Below are 16,460 nucleotides of genomic sequence, written 5' to 3'. Positions count from 1 at the left end.
CTCAGTGCTTCCTCCTGTGAACCTTTCATCGCCTCTAAAGGAGACCCCTGCGAGAGAGCATCCTGCGGCTGCATTTTTTTCCCCTTCGGTTTTCCCGTTTTCCTTTTTTTTTGGGGGGGGGGGGTAAAGGAAGGGGGCGTCATTTTTTATTTGCGAAGAGCACCAGTAGGGGAGCGGGGGCGCTGGGCAAAAGGAGGGGGTGGTGGTGGTGACAAGAAGGCAGGAGAGAAGAGAAAGTGGGATGCCAGAGCCCTGGGCTGCGCGTTGGAGGAGGAGGTGGAGGAGGAAGGGGGAGGACGATGCCGCTGCTTCATAGGGGAGGAAGGCGAGAGCGAGGGGAAGGGAGCGCTCCGGTGAGCTGGCAGAGGCGAGCCGCGGGGTGCGGAGAAGCGCGCCCGTCACAGCGGCTCCGGCTCGGGCTCCAGCTCCGGCAGCCCCCGGCCCAGCCGCTGGATACCCGCCCAGGGCACCCGCAGCCTCCACCGCGATCCAGAGGCAGGAGCAAAAGTTTGGATCCAGGGGAGGGAAAAGCTCAAAGAGGGATTATGACCAGGGCTGGAAAAGGACTGCAAGAACATTCGCAGGTAAAGTGCCCCCCCATCCCCACTCCTCATTCACCCTACTCTTCCTAAACCCTTTACCCCCCTTGCCCATCCCTTGCCTCGGAAGGGCAGCTGCTGCAGCTGACTGGAGAGTCGGAAGGGAGGCAAAGTTAATGATCCAGGATCTGCTCCTAGGACCAAAAGATCATTCCTCACCTAATAGGCATTATTGGAGCTTTTCTCCATCTGCGAGAATGTGGGGAGGTGGATCCCGTAGCTAGAGGATGGAACGTATGTCCAGCTGTTGCCCTGTGCACCTATTTGGCAATTTAAATGTGGATTTCAAGGGCTTTGGTATCTTTCAATTGAGGCAGATGGCGCATAGATTTGAACAACCCCAATTACAGCAAATGATTATAGCGTCTGTCTTTTAGCAACCCTTAAAAGGGACCCAACCTACCACCCTCACATCCCAATTTTGTTGGTACCTTGGAGGTGAACATTTAAAAATCACAAAACCTAAGTTGAAATCGTAGGCGCCCCTTTCCATCTCCCCATCACCTTCAGCCCTCATAAAATGGGAACTTTGTAAGTCGAGTTTTCATTGAGGGGAGAACTGGCTTGTATTAGTCATTGGTGACGCGAATTTGCTATGAAATAAAGGGTGTGGGGGTAGACTGTGCAGAGAATCAGATTCTCCATCAGTAGCTACATTCACTAGGGAGGTTTAGGGAGTGTGAGTGCGTCTGTGTGCATTGAGGTTGGGGGCAGTGGAGAGAATGCTGTCACGTCTCTCAAATCTCTTCCTTACTTAAAGAAACTGGGAGAAATAGCTGGTGAGCCTTCTAGGAGAGGAAAATGGGAAACCCTCAAAAATATGTTTAGGGCAAGCACAATTATTACTGCTATTACTGTTATTAGTAGTTCACCTGGAAACTCAAGAAGGTGTCATCTCCTGTAAATGGAAATTAGTCACCTAGAGCTTTAATTAATTTAAGTGAAGGAAATCTGTTTTAAAGCTTGCAGTAAGCTAATAAAGTGCAAGACACAAATCCGTGTAAACGCCTTTATAGTGTGTAAGGCGCTGATTAGATGTGCTGCATTTGCCTTGCAAAAAAAACCCTCTTTCAACAGCAGAGATTGCTTCCAACTCAACTGGGAGATTACTTAAATGAAATGGATTGTGCTGCAGGGGTGGGGGGCCACCCTCCAGCCCCTATCCCTCCACTCGCACACATTCAGAGGCTTATTGTTAAATTTATTACATCTAACTTCTCCTGGCAAAAAGCTAATGAAGGCTAGTTTAGATATAGAGCCTAATATTGTCTGTGGAATTAACCTAATGACCTTATTTTATTAAATCTTAAATGAAAAGAAAGGCAAACTTTGGATCCACTAAGCGTTTTTTTGAGGCGAATAAATTGAATGCTGGCATTTTCCCAAGGTTGATATTAGGCTGTTGTAGTATGGTTATCAATTTTTAAGGCCAATATTCTTATAACTTGGATATTGGTTCTTTAAAATTATTGATAAGCAATGCTTATAGGAACTAGAGGCCAACATATTGGAACAATCATATTTAGGTGATATGCATACAAGTTAAAGTTGCTGATTTTTTTTTTCAGAATGCTTTTACTACTGAAAATCTATCCCTTTTTTTTGGTTTTGTTTTATTTTGCTCTAAAGCCTGAAATAGGTGGAAATACTGTAAGGATTTTCAAATAATTGAGAATGACAGTGTGGCCTTATGCTGTCAGGTTGGGCAAATTCACCTCAGTGGCTCTGAGTTCTGAAGATGAAATTTCAAACACCATTCTAAATCTCAGATAGCAGGTACAAGCAATTCTTAAATAGGAGCATGCTGGTTGCTCCACAGCAGAATACATTACAAGCTTAGTGTCAATGGAATGCTAGTAAAATGTCTGTACCCTGAAACACTTGAGTAGTTTCATTACAGTTTTCAATATTTCAGGTGATGTTTCTAATACCATAAAGCAAATTTCTAAATGACACCACTCTGAGTTGCCCACTACATCCAAAGGAAGTCCAGGTTTTTCCGGTATGCTGTATTTTAGATGATTTGAGCTTATCTGAGTTTGAATTTGACTGTCTGGATCTAATTTGAGCCCTGTTGACTGTTACATTTATATTCTGGCCCAATGGATAGGTTGATTTAGGATTTAGATATATCTCCCTAAAGCAACTTTATACTTTCCCAGTTGGAAACTATATTACATAGGGTATGGTTTCAAGGAAGAATCAAGAATATTTAAGCCTGGGAAGTCTTAAATAGAAGATAACCAATGTGAAAATCTGTTCAAGTTTGACTTTTTAATCTTTTTCTTTACAAAAGAACTTCTGTAATGGGTAGTATCTGAAATTTAAACATTGTAAGTCCCTTAAACTTCTCTTGTGGTTAGCTTTCAATTTAGAAGGTTGGAGAAGGCCAAACAACATATTCTTTTCATTCAGGTGGTATTCTTTGGGGTATAATCATCTCTTAGTGTCTCTTCTTTAATCTCAATTCAAATACATTTTTCACTAGATTACTTTTATAACTTTGTGGCTTCTTCCACAGTGATTCAAAATCAGTCCATTAGTGACCTCTATCTGTGAGAAGTGAACAGTCATTGTTTTTTTCCCCCCTTTCTTTTCCAAAGCCCAGAATCACACAGAAAGCAGACTATGCAATGCTTTGTCTCTATGCATGCTTAGGTTTCCTAAGCAGACAATCCAGGATGGGTAATAATATTTAACAAGGGCATTAAAAATGTTATCTGATAAGACAGGAGCTACTAAATGGTTACTCCATGTAGCATTCATAATATGTTCAACATAAATAAAACGTTAATGCTGTGCAATTTTAATAAGAGTTGTTTGAGTACAGCTGATTTAAGGCATACAATCCAGCTTAATATAATTGAAATTTTTATTACCTCTAAGTACTAACATAAAGACCACACAACTTTTAGACATATATTGAGAACAGAAACTTATAAATTATACATTATTATATTATATACTTATTCATCCATGCATCCATATGCATAGATACATATTTACCAGAGTATTTGTGTTTAAGTTCTGTGTGTGAGAGATTTCAAGTAAAAGTTAGAGTCTGAATGGGATGTCTTTAAACAGGTCTCTTTTAGGAAACTTTTAAAACTTGTTTCTTAAAAAAGTTTTGTCTTCTATTTGTATTCAAATGAAATTTCAAGTTTAGCTGATGATTCTGAATGGAAATGGAAGACAAAGTTTACTTCATTTGTTAAGTAGGTGGATACCATTATCTGACATTTTCCAGATGGTTTATGATACACTGGTATTTGGGAATATGGAATTTGGGGAGGGTTCTTATTTCCCATGGTGTAGGTTGTACTCAGAACATTTATGGAACAATTTTAAAAGAAAAATAAAATGGCCATTATTATGTCCTAGCCTCCTCCTTTACCCCTCCCAAATTACATTTCCTTTGTGAAAATATATTTTTCTTCTAAAAAATAAATGTTAGGTTATTATTTTTAAGAGTGGCACAAATGGAACTATTAGCTTCTTTCTTCTCTCTTCAGCAATGGGTGACCTCGTCCCTCCAATTAACTGTCTTCTTTTCATGGGGGAAAAAAGCACCCCCAGAACCATTAGTAGACAGAGTGCCTTTTCAAGATTTTAAATAAGGTTCATTTTTTTAAAAGCAGCTATGACACAAATATTGTAATAAAAATATCCTCTGTTAAGCTGAATACAGAGACTTACTTCAGTTGCATGAAACAGTAAAAACACTGTATTAGAAAAAATAATCTTTGGTATTTTCAGTAGATGGCCAAAATCTGTTAGAACCTTCATGATTCCTTTTTCCTTGATGATTTTCACATCTACTGGTCTTTGCATTTCTTTGATTCCTTCTGCTCTGATTCTTTGAAGTGAATCAAAACCAAACAGTGGTTACTTTCTTAAGGAAATTCATCATGTTATGTTCAGGATCCCAGAAGAGTTAATGATGCAGAAAAAGTCCTGTAAGACATCTTTCTAAAAGGAGTCTTTTGGTTGCAGGCCTGCCACTGACTAGCCTCCTGCACCTTTTGCAGCGAATTGGAACCACATTATTTATTTATTTTTCAAGTACTGCCTCTAGCTTAATTTAATGGGAGTAGGGGTGGGGGTGGAGGGGAGAAGGGTTGCTATTTATGCAGAAGTATGCACAGCCAAATATCATTTGCCTCATTCAAGAAGACAATGTCATTGTTATAGAGACTATGTGCAGGAAGGTCAAAGAGAATGTCCTTACATGATTTGAGAAGTCAAAAGGCTACATTCATAATTCTCAAATACTAGTGGGCTATTCTGCTGATATACTACGGGAGTAATTATTTTTGACAGTCATGGGTTAAAGGCCTCAGTTATTAAAAAAAAAAAATCTAGTGATAGCCATTAGGTATTCAATGTCCCAACACATTGTCCAAACCACATCTATTTTTTCCAGGTTGTTTATATAGGAAAATGTAAAATGACATGGACAGTGAGTTCATATTCCCACAGTTCACAGACCATTTAGCGTATTTCAGTTCTGTTTATTAGTACTTTCAAGATATAGAGGAAAGAAACTCCCATTTGAACTAGAGAGCTTTGGTTTTTAAACTTTGAAATAAATTGAGCAGGCCAGAAAGTGAATAGAAGCCATTAGGCCTCAGAACATTGAAATCTTCACCTTTAGCAATCATTAAAACAAAGTGTACAGGTACTCCTGAAAATAGCTCAGAAATATATTGTCCATTAAAGTCAGCAAAGGTCACATGGCTAAATGGAAAGCATTAGGACCTTGTGCCTCCTGAAATAGGTTCATTACCAAGTGTCATTTCCAGGTCCAGTTGGCTATTCATGTCACTTTCTTTCACAAGTAACGTCCCAGCCCACTGGAGTAAAGTGATGGTTCCTGAACCTATTGCTCTATGATTTGATCCATGCATTCGTTATATGTCTTTGATTATGAATAATAGGACCAACTGATTTAGAAGTGGAACATTAAAATACTCACCTCTTTTTGGGATAAAAGCAGGTTGAGAAACTTGGAGGAGTGGAGAAAATCTGCTGATCCTTTGAGATTCCAGTGATCTTCTGAGAAATGAATCAATCAACTAGCATTTATTAATGCCTTCCTTCTACATGCCAGGAACTGTGCTAAGCATTGGAAGATAAAGGATTTTAAAATGTAATGCCTTTCAATTAGTATTTATCAAGCAGCTACAGTGAACAGGGCCTAAGGAGGGTTGAGGGATTGGACAGTGTCTGGGGATATCTGGCTGGGAAAGGAGGTGGGCTCATCTTGTACTGATAGAGAGCAGTAACAGATGGAAAACTCTGGTACAGTACTAGTATCCATGAAATATGAAAATATCCAAAAGAAGGCTTTTTTTGTGTTAGGGGTATCTTATATAGAAAACTGAATGGAAAGGCATATATAAGAATTGGGTAGAGAAGGAGTGGTCATGTGAGCCCATCAACCCCCTGGAATTCTGATACATAAAATACCTTCCACTTAATTATCATCTTGAGCAGCTAGATGGCACAGTGGATAAAGCACTGGCCCTGGATTCAGGAGGACCTGAGTTCAAATCCAACCTCAAACACTTGATGCTTACTAGCTATGTGACCCTGGGCAAGTCACTTAACCCTCATTGCCCTGCCCCGCAAAAAACATTATCGTCTTTCCCATTCCAAAGTGGATTCATCTAGTGTTCTTCTTTCACCAACCTTAGGTATAGAGCAAATTTTTATTCTCTAATTTTCCTGAAGAGGAAACTGAGGCATGGGTAGGTTAAATGATGGTCTAAAAAATTCACAGTGACAAGGTAATACAGAATCCTAAGGTGAGAAGGGATTTTAGAGGAAAGCTTAGTTTTTTGACTCCTAGTTGTATAGTGGTCTTTCCACTATGCTGTATTTCTACATATGGAAATATCGAGAAGTAAATCTAAATAAGTTTGATGTTTAACTTATCAATTTAAATTTTAGAAATTTTGTACTCTATGGTATGCCATAATCATTATTCCTATTTGATTTGAGGATACTTGAGAGCTAGGCAACTATATCATTTTTTTAAAAGTACGTTTCATTGATAGTTTGTTTTTCTATCACCTCTATTTCCTAGTGTGTTCCTTCCCCTTCCCTCCTTCAGAGAGCCATTCTTTATTAACAAAGGAAAAAAAAAGTTGTTTCACTAACACTTCAAAAAGGCTTCAGGGTTTTGTGTGTGTGTGTTTGTATCTGTGTGTCTGTGTCTAGTATTCCACACCCAAATTATTCCACCTCTATAAAGAAGGTAGAAGGTGCCTTCTCCGTGTTTCTTTGGAACACAAGAGCAACTAAATCTTACTCATTTGAGGGTCATGCATAAAGCACAGTGTCTTGTATATTAGGGGTGCTTGATAAATGTTTGTTGAATTGGATTGTAACTGAAGGCATGAGATTCTCAGAAAAGGTGATCATGTTGTAACATATTTAGTTTAAAAGGCATAATCAAATCTCTCTATCTTCCAAATTCGAATAAACAGGTTCTGCTTTTCTAAGTGAGTTCTAAACAATTTTACATTTTAGAAATTCAATAATTGTATTGGTAATTGGGTGTTGGAGCAATGTCTATAGAAATTAACACACATAGAGCAGAATTTCAGAGTAGCAAGGCGTCTAGACCAATAACCTCTTTTTATAGATGAGAAATCATAGCCATCCCTCCTCCCCAAAATAAAATGACTTTCCCCGGGTAACATACCAGATAAGCCAAAGAATGTGAATAGAGCAATGGTCTTCCAGTTTCATCTGTTCACCACACTCTTTCTACTTGTCTATATGATTATCTCACCCTGGCATATCCCTCTGCCACCTGCAAGTACTCTTGGAACCTCCATTTTGAGGAAGTACCCAGAACAGCCATGCTTAGTCCTTTATTCTTCTAGCTGTCTTCTGACTCTCAAAATTTCTCCATGATGTCCCCACATGGGTACCTCCCCATCCCCTTCCTTGCCTGTTTAGCTCTGTTGTGTGTGTGTGTGTTGATTTTGCCCATTAGACTGTAAACTACTTGAGGGCAGGGACTTTTCTTTTTGACCTGTATTTATATTCCTAGTGCTTAGCATGGTGTCTGACATATAGTAAGTACTTAATAAATTCTCACTGACTCACTTGACATAACATGTAAGTGATATGATTTAAAATTTTTGCCATAAAACTCATTCTAAGGATTGCATCTATCCATTTAACCTGCAATTATTGCTTTATAGCACAGGGTGTGTTTGTGTGTTTGTGTGTAAGGGCCTAGAGGAGGGTTTGTAATTAGTTTATTTCACAGAAAGAAATTACTTTCACAGTTTGACTAAAGAAAGTTAGCATTACAGTGAACAAGTGTGACTGAGGCCAGTTCAGTATTTTTAGAGAGAGAGCCTGGCACTTGTCATGTGGGAAGACAGTCCTTTTCCTTCCTGTGAGAGTTTGGATCATTTTCAGGAATTGAGACTGATTTATTGTGAGTGGATTCATAAAGCATTGCTGCCTGCCTGCACGGGACCTCTTTGGATGAAATGCTCCAAGTTCCCTGAAAATGCGGGCTGATATTTTCAGCCTTGCTATTAACATGTTTTATCTTTTAAAAGTAGCTTTGTAAAAATGTAGTATGTAGGGAACTTTTCCTTTTTTAAAAAATGATTTTGGAAAATAAGATAGGAAGAGTTCAAAGAGCACTTTTCACAGAGTTTAAAAAATCTCGTTATAGAAATTTTCATTTTTAGAGAAAACCAGCCTAAATTTTTACTGCTCTGGCTACATCTTCCAGTGCTTGACTCTGATTTAATACTGACCCATTCATAGAGGCTCTCTATCTGGCTGATGCATTCACTGTTGGACATAGATGTATTCCACAGTTACTTCCTCACTTTTTATGCACTCCTGGGGAAAAAAAAAAAAACATATGGATTTAGTATACTGTGTCAATGAATTCTTCTATAGATGTTATAGATGTTTATATTTTTTTTCCTTCTTTTTAAATAGGCATATATTTGGGCCTTTGGAAGAATTTAAGTCTCAGATATTTCAAAACCTTTTACCCACACCATTTATTAAACACCAACTGTATACCTTGCCTTGTGCTTAACTTTTTTATATTCTTTTTTTTTTTTTTTTTTTAGTGAGGCAATTGGGGTTAAGTGACTTGCCCAGGGTCACACAGCTAGTAAGTGTTAATTGTATGAGGTTGGATTTGAACTCAGGTACTCCTGAATCCAGGGCCGCTACTCTATCCACTATGCCATCTAGCTGCCCCTTGTGCTTAACTTTTGAGATGAAGAATACATGGGGCCACCTACGTTATGCAATTCATGGTGAGTGCACAATCTGCACACACATGGCACTCATATCAAATTGATATATGTCGTTTCCAATAGCTCACACTGGTACTTGGTTGTGGTATGGTATGAAGTTTCTTTATCTTTTTTTTTTTTAGTTGCTCTTTAGCAGCAAATTGTAAAATGTTTCTGGCTGATTGTAGTATATTTTTATGTGAGAAATTACTTTCACAGTTTGACAAAATTAATTTCAGCACCTTTTGCTGTGGCAATGCTGTATAACAAAGTAACCATTACGAAGGGAGGAAAGTGTCTGCTGTTATTGCTTTTAAATGGTCTGACTATAAAAGAACATGACAGGCATTTCTGTAAAAAAAAAAAAAGCGTTCTTATAAAACCACAAACAATCAAAAATCCTATAGGTCCCTAAGACTCATTGGTAGGGAGATATCCGTTATAGCCTGAGAAGTTTTATGGTCGACCAAGGCATTAACCTGTAATAATAAGAATTACACATTTATATAGCATTTAGGATTACAAAGCAATTTACATTCACTATCTTATTTCATGGTCACAACAATCCTGCATGTAGTGAGAGTAAAAATATTATTCCCATTTTATAGGTGAGACTACTGAGACTCAAGGAGTTTAATCTACTTGCTCAATACACCTCATGGGGTATTGAGTTGTAGATTTTAGGATCATAAGAGTTTACAGCTGGAAGGTACTTTTAATGATGTCTTTTCCCAAGCCACTCTTTCCACCAATGAAAAAACTGAGGCTCAGACATTAAGTCACTTGCCCAAGGTCATAGAGATATTAAGTGGCAGGGTCAGGATTTGAACCCAGGTGTTTTGGACTCCAAATCTAATTTTCCCATTGGGCCAAATGGCATCTTATTACCTACCAAAGCCTAAACTCAGCCAATTCAAAATTCTCCATGGCCCCATACTGCCCTTACCTTTCTAACCTTAATCCAAACCATTCTTCTCCCATGTGTAAGGAGGCCCACGCCTCCTTACTACACACTTAGGGTCTTCATGTGTTATTTTCCATTCTGTTCCTTCTTTATAGCTATAAAATCAGAGTATAATATTTAGTTTTATAAAGGTCCATAGGGATCATTTAGTAGAACTTCCTGGTTTTGCAGGTGAGGAAATTCAGGCCCTGAGAGATTAAGGGACTAGCAGGGTTAGGATTTGAACCCCCATTTTTCTGATTCTGTATCAATCTAGTTCCTTTCAAGCGGTCCTTTATGTACCATGGACCTCTTTCCACTGTATTGTATTGCTTCTGAGGTTTTTTTGGTCTTTTTTGGTCATTAAAATTCTAGATTGGTCCTACTGACACTATAAATAAACAAAAATCTAAGACATTCCTAGAGGGTGGAAAACTTGATGCGTATATGAATCCATTCTATCATCTTCTATTATGTCTAAAGTACATGGTGGTACTAGGAGAAGATACAAGGATAGGATGGGATTCCTGCCCTTAAGTGGTATATACTCTCATAGTTACTTCAAGGCATACACAAATATCTAATATGCTATAATAAATAAGCAGTAACTATAGTGCAGAATGGAGTATGAGACTGGAAAACATTTCAAAAGGCTATCTGAGGTCAAAGGAGGGAACAATAAATTTTAGCTAAGGGGATGAGAGAAAGGGGATCAGGGATGACTTCCTGGAGGAGTTGGCATTTGAGCAGGGTCTTGTTAGATAAGTAGGATTTTAAAAGGCAGAGATGGGAAGGAGGGACATATTTCCAATCATAGGAGAGTAAAGCTATAGATATAGAAAAGATATATAGATATAGATATAGCAAATGCATACAAGAGATAATAGGATAGCAAGGTGTTTAGTTTGTCAGAAATGTAACACAGATGGGAGAGGAGTGGTTTTAATTAAGAATGGAAATGTAAGGGCAGGGCCAGGCCATGGAGAATTTTGAATTGGCTGAGTCTAGGCTTTGGTAGGTAATAAGATGCCATTGAATATTTTAAACAGAGAATGAAATGATCAGATGTATGTACAAGGAAAAAAAAATAATCTAGTAGTAGAATAAAAGGGGGATCAGAGGTAGGAGAGAATACAAAGGGACATTCAGTCAAAATATAAGTTGGAAAAAGCGGGTGAGATCCTGAATAAACATAGTTAAGACCATAAATGCACACCTGATATTTCAGTAAAATGATGTCTCTCACTCTTGAAGCATTGGAGTAGGTAATATTTGAGGTCTTTTCTAGATTAAAAATTCTTTAACCAGTTCTCACTACAAACCTTGTTACCTTTTATTTATGAGTTGTGATTGTCATTTATTCTCAGATTGTTTATTTTGACTCTCCCATCTTTCCTACAAAAATGAACTTGTAAGAAGGATATGATCTTTGCTCATGGGCATAAATGGCCCAATTGGCATAGTGGATATATGTTAGTTTGGTAGGGGAAAGAGTGACAAAGGAGGTTCTTAAAAAAAAAAAATCAAGACTTATTCCACACATAAGCCTTGAGTCAGAGTTTGAAGTTAGCAAGATACTCTCTAGTTCCATTGAGAAAACATTCTTAGATACCATAAGAGGATGATGGCAGCAATTACAATAACAATAAAATGAAGGTTCCTTTACTTAGTCCTTTGTGGATATACATTTATCATAGCTCTGCTGGGTTATTATGAGGCGACTAACATGACATAGTTGATAGAATGTTTCACTTGAAGTCAGAAAGACCTGGGTTCAAATCCTGCCTCAAACACACTTAGTGCCTGTGTGACTCTGGTCAAGTCACTTGACCTTTGTCTGCCTTGGTTTCCTCAACTGAAAAATGGGAACAATAATAGCACCTATCTCTCAGGGTTGTTGTAAGGATAAAATGAGATAATACTGTAAAGTGCTTTATAAATCTTAAAATCACTGTATAAATGTTAGTTATTACTATTATTATTGTATTCAAAAGTCTGTCCTTTCCCCATGAATGCTTCCTGTCACCATTTCTTTGCTTGAAACTTTGCATTGGAGAAAATGATTTTTATTTGTTCATCCACCCAAAGTAATTTTCTTAAAGATCAGATTCAGTTGCAAGTTTTTTATCTTTGGGAATTCTAGTTCATTCATATCCAACTACACCCAAGATATTTTTTTTTATTAAAAGGATAGTATGGGACTAAGTGATAAGCTTGTATAAAGCTTACATAATTATATAATTTTACATAATTTTACTTTTGTTCTACCTATGTAATGGTGGAGACAGAAGCATCTAGTTAATGTGGAAATGTTTTTGGTTTTTGTTTTTTTAACATTTGATTTCCCCCAAGTCATTTTTAAATGATCTAAGTGCTACAACATCTCTGAGAAATGGACTTCCTTGCCACTGTAGCATGCAAAGTTGATAGGATAAAAGTTGGGATGATGAGTTTTCAACCTATGTAATGGGACTACAATACATTTAACAGATATTTAGTCTTCTAGAAATTTGGCTCCAGAATTAGGAGCTACTTTTTAAAAATTTTAAATGAATTCCACAATGGGAGAGGTGGAGAGAAATCAAGCTTTCAGATGATGCTTTCAGTATCTTGATGGGCCAAGAAATTAAGAGATGTGTCAACTGAGAATCATGGATCTAACAAAAGTGGATATTGTAAACCAAATACTTTGCTGCAGTTCCATGTGTAAGCCACTTACACTCCTCAGAGGTAGCTTTTAAATCAACAAAATGGATCTAAGCTTTAATTATCCCAATATGAAATAATGCATTCCTTTAATTCTCCTGTAAAGCATAGCAGGGTCATCACAATTATTTGGAAAACTGTGTTCTAGTTCAAACTGGCAAGTGGTGGAAGGAATGGAATGTAGATAGCAACTGTGTTCTTCTCTCAGTCATCTCCCTGGAATGCAGGTCAACTTCAGTTTTGTTTGTTGTTGGAAAAAAAAAGAATAACTAAGTTCATTCACCCCACTCTTATTTTCAGAGTGTTTCCCAAGCCATTTGGAGTTTAAAGATTGGGTATGTTTGGAGGTAAAGAAGACTTAGGAAATGTTACTCAATTTAATCAAATCACTGTTATGAATGGGTCTTCACAGGTTACAGGTTTGGGGTCTGGACTCTTGGTGGAAGAACATAAGGCCCCTGGCAAAGTATAGTCAGTACCCTCAGAGATTCCCCCCCATCAGTACCATCAACTAGATGCTTGTATCTAAGAAATCCAACCCTCCCACTTCTGTATTATTAACTCATCCCTGATTAGAATCAAACCTTCCAAACCACTCATGAGACAATTCATTTGCCACCCTGAAGATGAAATAGTTTATCCTCTTAGTAATGTATCTTGGCACTGAATAAAATTCTGATTTAAGTAGATCTCTGTCCCAACATGGTTGAATGCCTAGATAGTTAAATTTAAACCATGGCATATCTTTGGATGGAGAGTCAGCCTTATATATACTTTACTAGAATTCAAAAGTATAAAATACGTATGGTGTACTGTCTACTGTCTTTTGTGGTAACTAGTGGACCCTTCACACTGACATTATTACTAAAAGTTAAAAATATAATTATACTACATGTATTATATATAAAAAAAACTTAATATGTATAATTATATGTATTGTGTATAAGTTAATATATAATTATATTGTATGCAATGTATGTAATTATAACATATAATTAGATATGTATTAGATATTAGATATAGTATTTATTGACGTTTTTAAAAATGTTTTCTTTCAGTTTTCTTATTATTGATTTTTTCTTAGTCAATTATATTTTCTTAGGTAGATACCTGAGGAACCAGAGTCCTCCAGATCATAAAAAACCTAAGAATAGATATAATTTACATCTTTTAATATGTTTCATTCCTTTTGTTACTTTCTACAATTCCAGGGAATGATAAAAGATGTAGTGCTACCAGAGCCGACAACTACCTGGTGGCATTCCCATAACTTTATGGGCATCCTTATATAAGGGAATTGAGACAAACAGGCAAATGTTTTTTTTTATTGATAAGACATGTCCCTCGACTGACAGCTTTCAAAGGGACCTATATGAGCCTATTAACTTTATTGGAACTAAGACTTGTTCATAATGTTAAGTTTCCCCTTAGTGCCCCACCCCACATAAATATGGTCTAGAAGCATCCAGCTGTTCAGGGAAGATACCTAGAGTAAAGGAATTAGGAATCTGGGTTCCTAGAGAAGAGTTCTGACTATACAATTTAATTAGCTGTGTGATGCTAGGCAAGTCACTTAACCACTTTGAGCCCTAATTACTTCAAATGGACATCATAATATTTGTACTGCCATCTAGAAATGTCACATGAATAGGAGCCGCCATTATTTTACAATCCACCTGTGTTTGTATGTCCATGGACCATGCATTCAGGCAGAGATGTAATAGTGTTGCCATTTAATGATTAATTTCTGACACTAGCTGTTATTTTGACATATCTCTTGACTGCTTTCTGTCATAGGGAGTACACTAGTGATGAATTATGTACTAAATCAGGGATATTTACCAATGTACGTTGATGAGAGTTTTCATATAAGGAATTCCTTACATACACACACACACACAAACACACACACACACATAATGGTTAAAAGTGGAACTAATAACAAACAGCATTAGATTCTATTCCTGATGTAGCTTTTGGCTCATGGATGAACCAAGTTATTTTTGAGATTTTTTTTTTTCCTTCTTCAAAATGGGAATTATGTACTACCGCAAGTCTCAAAATAGTATACAGCCTTAGCATCTTTTCAATCCCAGTAAAAGCTTCTGGATAGGAATTAACATTTATTTAGTACTTATAGATATAGAAAACACTTTACAAATATTATCTCATTTTATCCTCACAACACCCTAGCTTGTAGGAACTATTATTTACACTGAGGCAGACAATGGTTAAGTGACTTGCCCAGTGTCACACAGCTAAGAAGTGTTTTAGGCTGGATGTGAACTCAGTTATTCCTTACTCCCTTGTGCTGCCCAGATACCTGTAGTAGGCAGAATATTGTTTTAGTAGGTTTACAATTAATGTACAGTCAATTCTCTGTATAATCTCTGTAGAGTTCTACAGAGAAGTAGTTAAAGTGATTGATTTCAACTTTATCACATTTCTCTGTGGATATGATGGCCACTGTCCAAAAGTAAGGCAGTGAGGTGGTACAGTAGACAGAGTGTCAGTCCTGGAATCATGAGGACTGGAGTTCAAATCCAGTCTCAGACACTAGCTATATGACCCTGGACAAGTCATTTAACCTTGTTTGCCTCAGTTCCTCATCTGTAAAATGAGTTGGAGAAGGAAATGGCAAACCACTGTGATATCTTTATCAAAAAACAAACAAACAAACAAAACAGGGTCATGGAGAGTCAGACACTAAAATCAACATAACAGTAAAACTGTACAAAGATAGAATCATCAACTGAACCACTTTGTAATGGAGTATGGTATAAATGGACCTGATTTTTCCTTTGATAAATATGTGAGTTTATCAAGAAAGTGGGTCCTCATAAGGCAAGAATATTATCCAAATACTCACTGTTGATACTATTATATAAGGAAAATGTATGTCTCTATATAATAAAACTTCACCCTTAAGATATGCACTGTTCTTGATTTTAGATTCACTTCTGTGCAGTTCCTTCTTCTTGTGCCTTCTACTATTGTATTCATTCTTATATTCGTGCATAAGAGTTGAATTTCCAAGATAGAGGTCATTATTTGCCAAGGCTTCTGAGATGATAATTTAGGTTTTTATTATTGCTATTATTATTATCTGACTTGATTATCTCCATTTATTTATTACTATCTATTGCCACCTAAATTAAGCAATCTGATTCTTAATTGGTTCACTTCCTTCTAATATGCTTCAAAGTCCTCTTGTTGCCAGATTCCTGTGTTGTATATATAAGTCTTTTATAACTTAGTTATGAAGCTTCAGATCCAGGATGAGAAGAGTTAAGGCAGTGTGTGTGTGTGTGTGTGTGTGTGTGTGTGTGTGTGTGTGTGTGTGTGTGTATTTTTATTTTTTTCCTATTTAGGTTATTCCCTACAGAGGTTTTCATCAGGATATTGGCTGATGTATTTACCTCCTACTCTGGTTGAGTGGCATTGTAAATGGCTGTTTCTCTTGAGTATTTTTAGGTTTGACACCCACATTTTGGCATTGTTTACAATTTAGGTAAATTTTATAGTGTTTCTAGCTGAATAAGTGGGAGTACAGTTAAATTGAGTGGGACCAGAACATTTGGTCCATATGATTTCTCACTCACAAATGTTTCTCATGTGAATAAACCTGAAACTGCCCATTTTACCATGTAATGCCATTAAAATAGCCCCAGAATAATTTAAAGTCTAATTTATCTTTGCTATGAAATTTGGCACCAGTATTTGCCTTTCCTTTCCACCCATACTACTACAGTTCTGGTCATGCTATTACCATAACCTTTTAAGTGGATTTTTGCTTAGATACTCTAATCCATCCTGAACAATCATCATAAAATAGTAGTTTTGTTATATTATTCGGCAATGAAACAAAAGCCGTCAATGGCCCCCTTTGCCTATATAGGCAAAACCAGGAAAGACTAAAATCTT

General features: G+C 37.1%; 1 protein-coding gene across 5 annotated transcripts in view; it reads left to right on the top strand.

Moving 5' to 3' along the window:
* FLRT2 (fibronectin leucine rich transmembrane protein 2) overlaps positions 1–16,460 on the top strand; it is a 127,993-nt gene that overhangs the window by 3,634 nt on the left and 107,899 nt on the right. For 2 of the 5 annotated variants that reach the window (XM_043986494.1, XM_043986493.1), the window contains exon 1: positions 208–584. The exons of the other annotated variants lie outside the window; for them this stretch is intronic. The gene's annotated coding sequence lies outside the window, so the exon portion shown is untranslated. Of the gene's footprint in view, positions 1–207; positions 585–16,460 lie in introns of those variants that run through there. 5 annotated transcript variants of the gene reach the window in all.

Source organism: Dromiciops gliroides, chromosome 2 (genome assembly GCF_019393635.1).
Source record: "Dromiciops gliroides isolate mDroGli1 chromosome 2, mDroGli1.pri, whole genome shotgun sequence".
NCBI lineage: Eukaryota > Metazoa > Chordata > Mammalia > Microbiotheria > Microbiotheriidae > Dromiciops > Dromiciops gliroides.
The sequence above is the reverse complement of the archived record's forward strand: the minus strand, read 5'-3'. Positions and strand labels throughout refer to the sequence as shown.